We start from the raw sequence: 9,135 nt of genomic DNA on the forward strand, positions 1-9,135 counted from the left end.
GCTTCTACTCACCACCCAGTTTTACAGCCACTTCCATATTTGTATGTATTTGTTACAGCAGCACCCGCACCATTCAGTATCAATTTAATGTCTTATTCTGTTCAGGCTGCTGTAACAAAATACCATAGACTGAGTGATTTATGAACAACAAAAACTTATTTCTCACAGTGCTGGAAGCTGGAAGTCCAAGATCAGGGTGCAGTATGGTTGGATGAGGGCCCTCTTCTGGGTCCCCAAAGACTTCTTGTTGTATCCGCACAGAACAGAAGGGGAAGGGTTCTCTCCCAGGCCTCTTTTATAAAGGCATAATTTCATTTGCGATGGCTCCACCCTCATGATTTAACCACTTCCCAAAGGCCTCACTTCCTGATACCAGCTTATTGAGCATCAGGATTTTAACATATGAATTTAAGGAGGAAACAAACATTGAGATCACATTAAAATTATAATACATTTAAACCTAATTTCAGGTGCAATTTATAACAAGTCAATAGAGAACTTGACCGAAGGCAGTTGGCTTGTCCCTGAGCTTGTGGTGGCAACTGTGGGCCATGCCTCTTTCTAGAAGCCCCTGGCCTTCAGAGCAAAGCAGTTACTTGCATTAGTTAATCCCAACTGGGCCGCTTGCCCCCCAGACTACTGGCTACATTGAATTTGTAATCACAACCTCACCAGAAATGTCACTTGTATAAGTAAAGCTTAGATTCAGACACCCAGCCTTACAGAACAAGGCTGGACCTCACAAGAAATGACCTGGGGCCTCCCCTAACATGGAGGATCACAGCCGTTCAGAGAGACAAGTCACTCCTCCACAGAGGTAGGGGTACCCTACATTTGGACCCAGTGGAGACAAGTTTTCTGTCCCAGAATCAAAGGCAGTAAAAACATTTCTAGAAACAAAGCATATCTCTTGTTGCACTGTGTCAAAAAAGTTGGGACAGATAAAAGAAACAAACACACAATAACAGATAAAGGGAATACACACAATTAAAACACCTGGCCCTGAGCTACGGGAAATATTACCATTAAAATGGATTCACTCTGGGCTTCTGTTTGGAATGTTTTCCATAACAGTGGTGAACAGTTAAAGGGAATCATATTGTATGTGCACATCTTGTTGATAATTTTAATTGTATATATATTGTGTAAGCTTTTGTCTGATTGCCACTGTCTGTGAGAGAGAGAAAAAGAAACAAACTGGACCATAAATGTAATTGAAGACAATGCGGATGTATTCATGCCACTGAGTTGCACACCTGAAAATAGTCGCAATGCTGAATTTAACGTTATGGGTATTTTACTGCAATTTAAAACCCAACTTTTTAAAAGAAAAAAGAAATAATGAAGAGATTTCTGGATTCAGGTAGGAGGAGGAAAGTAGCAAAAACCCTGAATTCCTCAACTTCTAAAATCACAAAAACACAGGAAGATTGCAAAACACCCCTCATTCCTACCCCAATCTACATGTTTCCTGAAACCACGGAGCAGATAACTGATATCTATTATAGAAGAACCTGTAGGACCAGAAGCCACTAGGGTGTGGCAGGGCAGCGGGGTGGTACAAAGGGTCTCAGCGGTACCCATGATGCACTGACCCCGCAGGTGGATCCTGCGGAGAAACAGCTGTGGAGAGATCTGAAAAGAATCAGGACAGAGACTTGCGCTGGAGGAGAGATAAACAAGGCAAAGAAAGCGAAACGGGTCCCAAGCCGCCACGCAGTGCCATCTAGCTGGGAGAGAGGCACGGCAGCGCCAGAAGAGGACGCCCGAGAGCTAGTGCAGGCTTAGTTGTGGCCCCTTCCTGCTTCCAAAGGGTCCCTGCGCTAAGAGCCGGCAGGCAGTATGGAAAACCGAAGTCGTTGGAACACAAACAGTGAGGCATTTTTCGCGCCAGTACAGAGTCAGGGGCTTGCATAGACTCTGTTTCTGTCAGAAATTATTTTTGATGCTCGATTTGTCACAAGTTTGGCCAGTAGGAGTCCCCTCAAGCTGGCTCCCGTGTCCTTTTGCCATTACCCACAGTTTCCTGGCACAACAGAAATGTGCCAGGCTCACCTTGTATATCTTCGAATACATAATACTGGGAAGTATGCATAAAATATATAAATCTATACATGTGTATTTAAAACAATGAGTTTAGATCGAAATTTCCAATTGACACACAATACTACACCTCTCCTTTTTTTACCCTTAGAGATTAGGACCTATGAAAGGAATTTCATTTTGTCTGTCTCAGAATACAAAGAGGTCAGTTTTGACGTAATGATACTGACGTGAAGAGAGAGGCCTGCAGCGGGGAGGCAGATGCAGAATGAGATGGCAGCCTCCCAGCTGGCCACCCCCACGTGAGCACCCTGTCTCTGCATAAACCAAACACACTACATAGTTGTTGTTTTTTTAAGATTTTTAAAAATTTATTGATTTTCAGAGAGAGGAGAGGGCGGAGGAGAGGCAGAGGAAAGCATCAACTTAAAGCAGTTGATTCTCGTGTGTGCCTTGACCTGGCAAGCCTGGGGTTTCGAACTGGCGACTTCAGCATTTCAGGTCGAGGCCCTATCCACTGCGCCACCACAGGTCAGTCTACATAGTTTAATTATAGTGCAAATTCTGCCCAGTTTAAGGTTTGGTTCTGAACTAGATTGTAACTATGAGTCAGATTGGAAATAAAACACCTTTTTATTTTTAAGTAAAAATAACAAAAATTGATTTAAAAATTAAAGGAAAAAAACTAGGAAGAAGAAGAAGAAGAAGAAGAAGAAGAAGAAGAAGAAGAAGAAGAAGAAGAAGAAGAAGAAGAAGAAGAAGAAGAAAAGGAGGAGGAGGAGGAGGAAGAGGAGGAGGAGGAGATGACAAAGCAACAAAAGCCCAACAGGTTTTTCTGGAGTAAAGTTTCATAATATTATAAACAAACAAAACTGTATTTCTTCTCTGGTGATCATGTGGCTACTAAAGCAAACAGAAATGGGGGCAGAAGTATGATGAGTTTTAATCCATTCAAATTTTAGATATTTGCACCCAAACTTTCTATTATTGATTCAGTTTGTTCATGTGGAACTAAAGACCTCTGGGGATATGCTGCAAAGGTCTGAGAATTCCTAGTGAAGATGATACAAAAAAGGCATATCCAGTCTGAAAATCACCTAAAGCCTGTGTGGGTCAGAAGCAGAATAGAAAACTTCCTTGTGGTCAGGTTTAAAAGTAGGGCTTTTAATAGATACAAAACTCTTCAGATATTCCATTTCTTCTCAAGTGATTTTGTGAAGTTGTGTTTTTCTAGGAATTTCTCCATTTCATCCAAATATTCACATTGACTGGGATAAAGTTGTTCAGTAAATTCTCTTTGAATGTCTGTGGGTCAAGGTGATGGCTCCTTTTCGTTCCTCTTGTTGGCTATTTATGCTTGAATTCCTGATGGGATGCAGAATAAGGTGGCATAGAAAGGAAAGAATAGGAAGCTAGCATTTAATGGGGACAGAGTTTCAGTTTGGGAAGATGGAAATTTCTGAAGACGGATGGTGGTGATTGTTGTACAACAGTGTGAATGTGCTTAATGCTAATGAACTGTACACTTACAAATGGTTTGTTATACACCAATACTGAACTATCAGAAAGGGAAACTAAGAAAACAATCCAATTTATAATTGCATAAAAAAATAAAGTACCTAGGAATAAATTTAACCAAGGAGGTAAAAGACCTATACTCAGAAAATTGTGAGACATTGAAGAAGAAACAAATAAGTGGAAACATATACCATGCTCATGGATAAAAAGAATTAACATCATTATAACGTACATACTGCCCAAATAATTTAGAGTCAATGCAATTCCTATCAAAATACCAATGGCATACTTAACAGAACTAGAACAAATAATATAAAAATTTATAATGGAACCACAAAAGACCCTAAATAACCACAGCAATTAATCTTGAGAAAGAAGAACAAAGTTGGAGGAATCATGCTACTTGATATCAAACAGTACTACAAGGCTATAGTAATCAAAACAGCATGGTACTGGCATAAAAATAGACATATAGTTCAATGGAACAGATTAGAGAGCCCCAAAATAAATCCACACCTATATAGTCAATTAAAATTTGACAAAATATGCAAGAACGTACAATGGTAAAGAGAGCCTATTCAATAAATGGTGTTGGGAAAATTAGACAGATTCATACATAAAAAAATGAAACTAGATCACATTTTTACACCATATACAAGAATAAACTCAAAATGGTCTAAAGACTTAAATGTAAGTCTCAAAACTATAAAACTCCTAGAAGAAAACATAGGCAATAAAATCGCTGACATTTCTCTTAATATTTTTTCTGATAATATGTCCTTGGGCAAGGGAAAAAGAGGAAAAAATAAACAAATGGACTACATCAAACTAAACTGTTTTTTTCACAACAAAGGAAACCATTGACAAAATGAAAGGCATCTTACTGAATGAGAGAAGATATTTGCCAAAGATACATCTGGTAAGGGTTTTTTTTTTTTTAATTTTAGAGAGGAGGGGGGAGAGAGAGAGAGAGAGAGCAGGAAGCATCAACTCCCATATGTGCCTTGACCAGGCAAGCCAGGGTTTTGAACTGGTAACCTCAGTGTTTCCAGATTGATGCTTTATCCACTGTGCCACCACAGGTCAGGCTGGTAAGGGGTTAATATCTAAAATTTATAAAGAACTTTAAAAAGTCAACAACAACAAAATAATCCAATTTAAAAATGGGCAAAGGACCTGAATAGACACTTCTCCAAAGAGCACATACAAATGGCCAAAGACATATGAAAAGATTTTCAACATCAGTAATCATCAGAGAAATGCAAATTAAACCGCAATGAGATACCACTTCACACCTGTCAGAATGGCTCTCATCAATAAATCAACAAACAACAAGTGTTGGCAATGGTGTGGAGAAAAGAGAATCCTCATGCATTGTTGGTAGGAGTGCAGATTGGTGCAGCCACTAGGGAAAAACTAGTGAAGGGTCCTCCAAAAATTAAAAATGGAACTGCTTTATGACTGAGCAATTCCACTTCTGGGTATATACCTAAAGAAACCCAAAACTAATTCAAAACCTAATTCAAAAGAGTATATGCATCCCTATGTTCATGGCAGTATTATTTACAATAGCCAAGATATGGAAGCAATCCAATTGCCTATAAATAGTGGATATCCACTTCTACTGGATAAAATAGTACATATAGACAATGGACTATTACTCAGCCATAAAAAAGAATGAACACTTAACCATATGCGACAGCATAGATGGACCTTAAAGGTATTGTGTTAAGTGAAATAAGTGATTCAGAGAAAGACAATTACCATATGATTTCACTTTTACGTGGAATCTAAAGAACAATATGGATGAACAAACAAAACAGAACAGACTCATAAATACAGAGAGCAGACTGATGGTTGCCAGAGAGGAGGTTGGTTGGGGAGGGGGAGAAAAAGGTGAAGGAATTAAGAAGTACAGAGTGGTAGTTACGGAATAGTCATAGGGATGTAAAGTACAGCATGGGGAATGTAGTCAGTAATATTGTAATAACTATGTATGATGGCAGGTGTGTACTAGAAATATCAGTGGGAACATTTTGTAAAGTATATGATTGTCTAACCACTATGCTGTACACCTAAAACTAATACAAAATAATATTGACTGTAAACTTTAGTTGAAAAATAAAAATTTTTAAATGGTTAAGATGATAAATTTGCTGTTATGCATATTTTATTACAATAAAAAAGTCAAAGGTAAATGGCTTTCGTGGTCCTCTGCCTTGTAGTTGTAGCAGCCACTGACTGCTGGCCAGCCAGAGCCAGAACTGAATCAAGATGACAGTCAGCCTCCAAGGCTCCTAATCATGGCCCCTCCCAGTCACTTAGGTGTAGTCGGATTAGACAAGTTGGCCATCTTATCTTCCAGCCTGGTAGGGCGGCCCCAGAAGGCAGCGAATGAAAGAGATGGGGGCACAGTGGAAGGCCTCTCCTATTTCTCCTGATGATCTTCACCCACATTTCCCTCCACTTGTTTTTCATCTCCTTCTCAAGTGCTTCTCCTCTTCCATCCACCCTTTGGCATAGCGCAGGACCTGAGTGAGCTTTCACTGGGCCTCGGGGAGCACACGTGTGCACTCAGGTGCTGGCTGACTTTCCAGGGCAGTAATCTGCTTTCTGCTAAAACAGGACTTGATCTTCTGTTAGCCCTAATCATCAATTAGCACCCTATTCTGCAGAGACAGTGATGGTCCAGACATCACTGCTATCTCCACCTCCTCCCACTTCTGCCGTCTCTTCTCCTTTTCCCAAGGTCTTGGGGCAGACCCACGACTGAGCTCAGTGATTAGTGTAATGCTAAGACAAAAGTGGGCCTGACAAGGGGTGGACCACCTCCAGGGCTCAAGCTGGAGGCTTCCCCCAGATGTCCTGATCTTCCTATGCTGGACCCCCACTGAGACCGCACTTCACATTGTTCTCAGAGAGCTTCCAAATGACGTGGCAACCCCATGGAGAGAGGGCAGGCAGGACTGGTCATCTCTGAGGAACCTGACCCAAAACAGAGGGGTCGCCCTATCCAAGCCACCCAGCCAGTCTGTGGTGGTGCTGGGAAGAGGTGGTCCTGTGTCCAGTGCTCAGAAGGGACCAGGCGAGGCAGGCAATCTCAGAGGAGCCCCACTTTCAGCTCTCAAATTCTTGGATGCTCTGATTCTTTGACCCTGGTGGAGACAGGCAGACAGAGCTCCCTGGGACCCAGGAAGAGGGGAAAGTGTGGATTTGGAAGTCATAATAACCTGGGCTTGAATTCTAGGGGTCTGACATTGTTACATTAAGCTACACTGTGAGCCACTTGAACACGCTAAGTTTGTGCTACAAGCCCCTACTTTCATGTCTTTGGATATATACCCAGAAGTGGGATTGCTGCATCATACAGTAATTCTATTTTTAGTTTTTTGAGTAATTGCCAAGCTGTTTTCCACAGCAGCTGCTCTGTCACAATCTAATTTTAGAATAGTTCCTTCACCTCCAAAGGAATCCCTGTCATTCCCCATTGCCCCCCTCCCCCCCAGCCCCTGGCAACCACTAATCCATTTTCTGTCTCTATGGATTTGCCTGTTCTGGACATTTAATATTAATGGAATCATACACTATATGGCCAGATGTCCCCAAACTACGGCCCACGGGCTGCATGCGGCCCCCTGAGGCCATTTATCCGGCCCCTGCCGCACTTCTGGAAGGGGCACCTCTTTCATTGGTGGTCAGTGAGAGGAGCACTGTATGTGACGGCCCTCCAACGGTCTGAGGGACAGTGAACTGGCCCCTTATGTAAAAAGTTTGGGGACCCCTGCTATATGGCCTTTTGTGGCTGGCTTCTTTTGCTCACCATCATGTTTCTTGAAGTTCATTCATGTTGTACCATGAGTCAGAACTCAAGTTTTAGTTATGGCTGAACTCCATTGCATGAATAGCCCACATTGTATGTATTCATTCACCTGTTGATTTACTTTTGGACTGTTTCTATCTTTTCACCTCTTGTGAATAGTGTTGCTATGGGAATCTTGTACAAGTGTGGACATGCTTTCAATTCTCTTGGGTAAATACCTAAGAGTGGAAGTGCTGGGTGCACTTTCTCTTGCAGTTAAGAACATACAGCTTTCCAGGTGTTCTTGGACAGCAAGCCCAGGTTTCCAGGCTGCCAACGGGCCCTGGCAAGATTGTGTTCATGCAATATTTCCTTCAATTCCATGCAGAGCCCCTAACCCAGCACCTGGCATGTGGCAGGCACTGACCAATGCTAACAGCTTATTCTTGCCATGGGTGGCCAGCTGGGGCTCCACGCAGCTTGGCAGCCACCTGCAGGAGTGGCCGTATCACCAGGAGCTTTAGCATGGAGTGCTGTAGAGTCATGGCACTGAGAACAGGAAAGTGAGGCCATGAGCTCATTTTTTTATTTTATTGAGCTTAATGTCAACCTAGAAGAGGTATATGATTTCAGGACAGAGTAGAGAGAAGCTAATGAAAGTCAGAAGAAAGAATGTGTTCCCTAAAGAGAGCCTGTGAAGGAGGGCAGGGCCTTTCTCCATTAGAAACAGGTAAGGCTGCAGAATTGGGCAATTAGCAAGTAATTGGTGCCCCTGCCAAGTGCAGAGCCAGCAGCAGCCAGACTGCAGTGGCTGAAGAGGAACAGCAGAGGTAACCCCATCTGGAACACTGTTGAGAAGTTTACTTTTTTTTAAGTGAGAGGAGGGAAGATAGTGAGACAGCCTCCCACGTGCACCCAAACCGGGATCCACCCGGAAACCCTTGTCTGGGGCTGATGCTTGAATCAGCTGAACTATCCTCAGCACCTGGGGCCAATTGAGCCACTGGGAGGGGAAGAGAGAGAGAAGGGGAAGACAGAGGGGAATAGAAGTAGATAATCACTTCTCATGAGTGCCCTTACCAGGGATTGAACACAGGATGTCCACATGCTTGACTGATGCTCAATTCATTGTGCCAACCGGCCAGGGCCAAGAGAGATTTACTTTATTTTTTTATGATAGAGACAGAGAGAGAGACAAAGAGAGGGACAGATAGGGACAGATAGGAAGAGAGAGAGAGAGATGAGAAGCATCAATTCTTTGTTGCAGCTCCTTAAGTTTTTCATTGATTGCTTTCTCATATGTGCCTTGACCAGGGGGCTACAGAAGAGTAAGTGATCCCTTGCTCAAGCCAGTGACCCTTGGGCTCAAGCCAGTGACCATGGGGTCATGTCTATGATCCCACACTCAAGCCAGCGACCCCGCACTCAAGCTGATGAGCCCGCACTCAAGTCGGCAACCTTGGGGTTTCGAACCTGGGTCCTCTGCCTCCCAATTCAACACTCTATTCACTGCACCACCACCTGGTCAGGCAAGAGAGGTTTACTTTTGAAGGCAGCTCTAGGGGGAGGCTGTAGTCAAGGGCAGTCCAAGGAAAGGTCATGAACTCGGGAGGAAGACTTGAGCAGGTGGGGTTTAAATGTCTGTGGGCACCTTCAGGTACTACATGAGGGTTTCCTAGATGAGCACCTTGGTGACTGAAGGAGATGCAGTTCACAGGGAGCAAGGGGAGGGGGAAGCAGAAAACAATATGCACAATGGAGTTGCCCCGCCCCCA

This window comes from Saccopteryx leptura, chromosome X, assembly GCF_036850995.1.
Source record: "Saccopteryx leptura isolate mSacLep1 chromosome X, mSacLep1_pri_phased_curated, whole genome shotgun sequence".
NCBI lineage: Eukaryota > Metazoa > Chordata > Mammalia > Chiroptera > Emballonuridae > Saccopteryx > Saccopteryx leptura.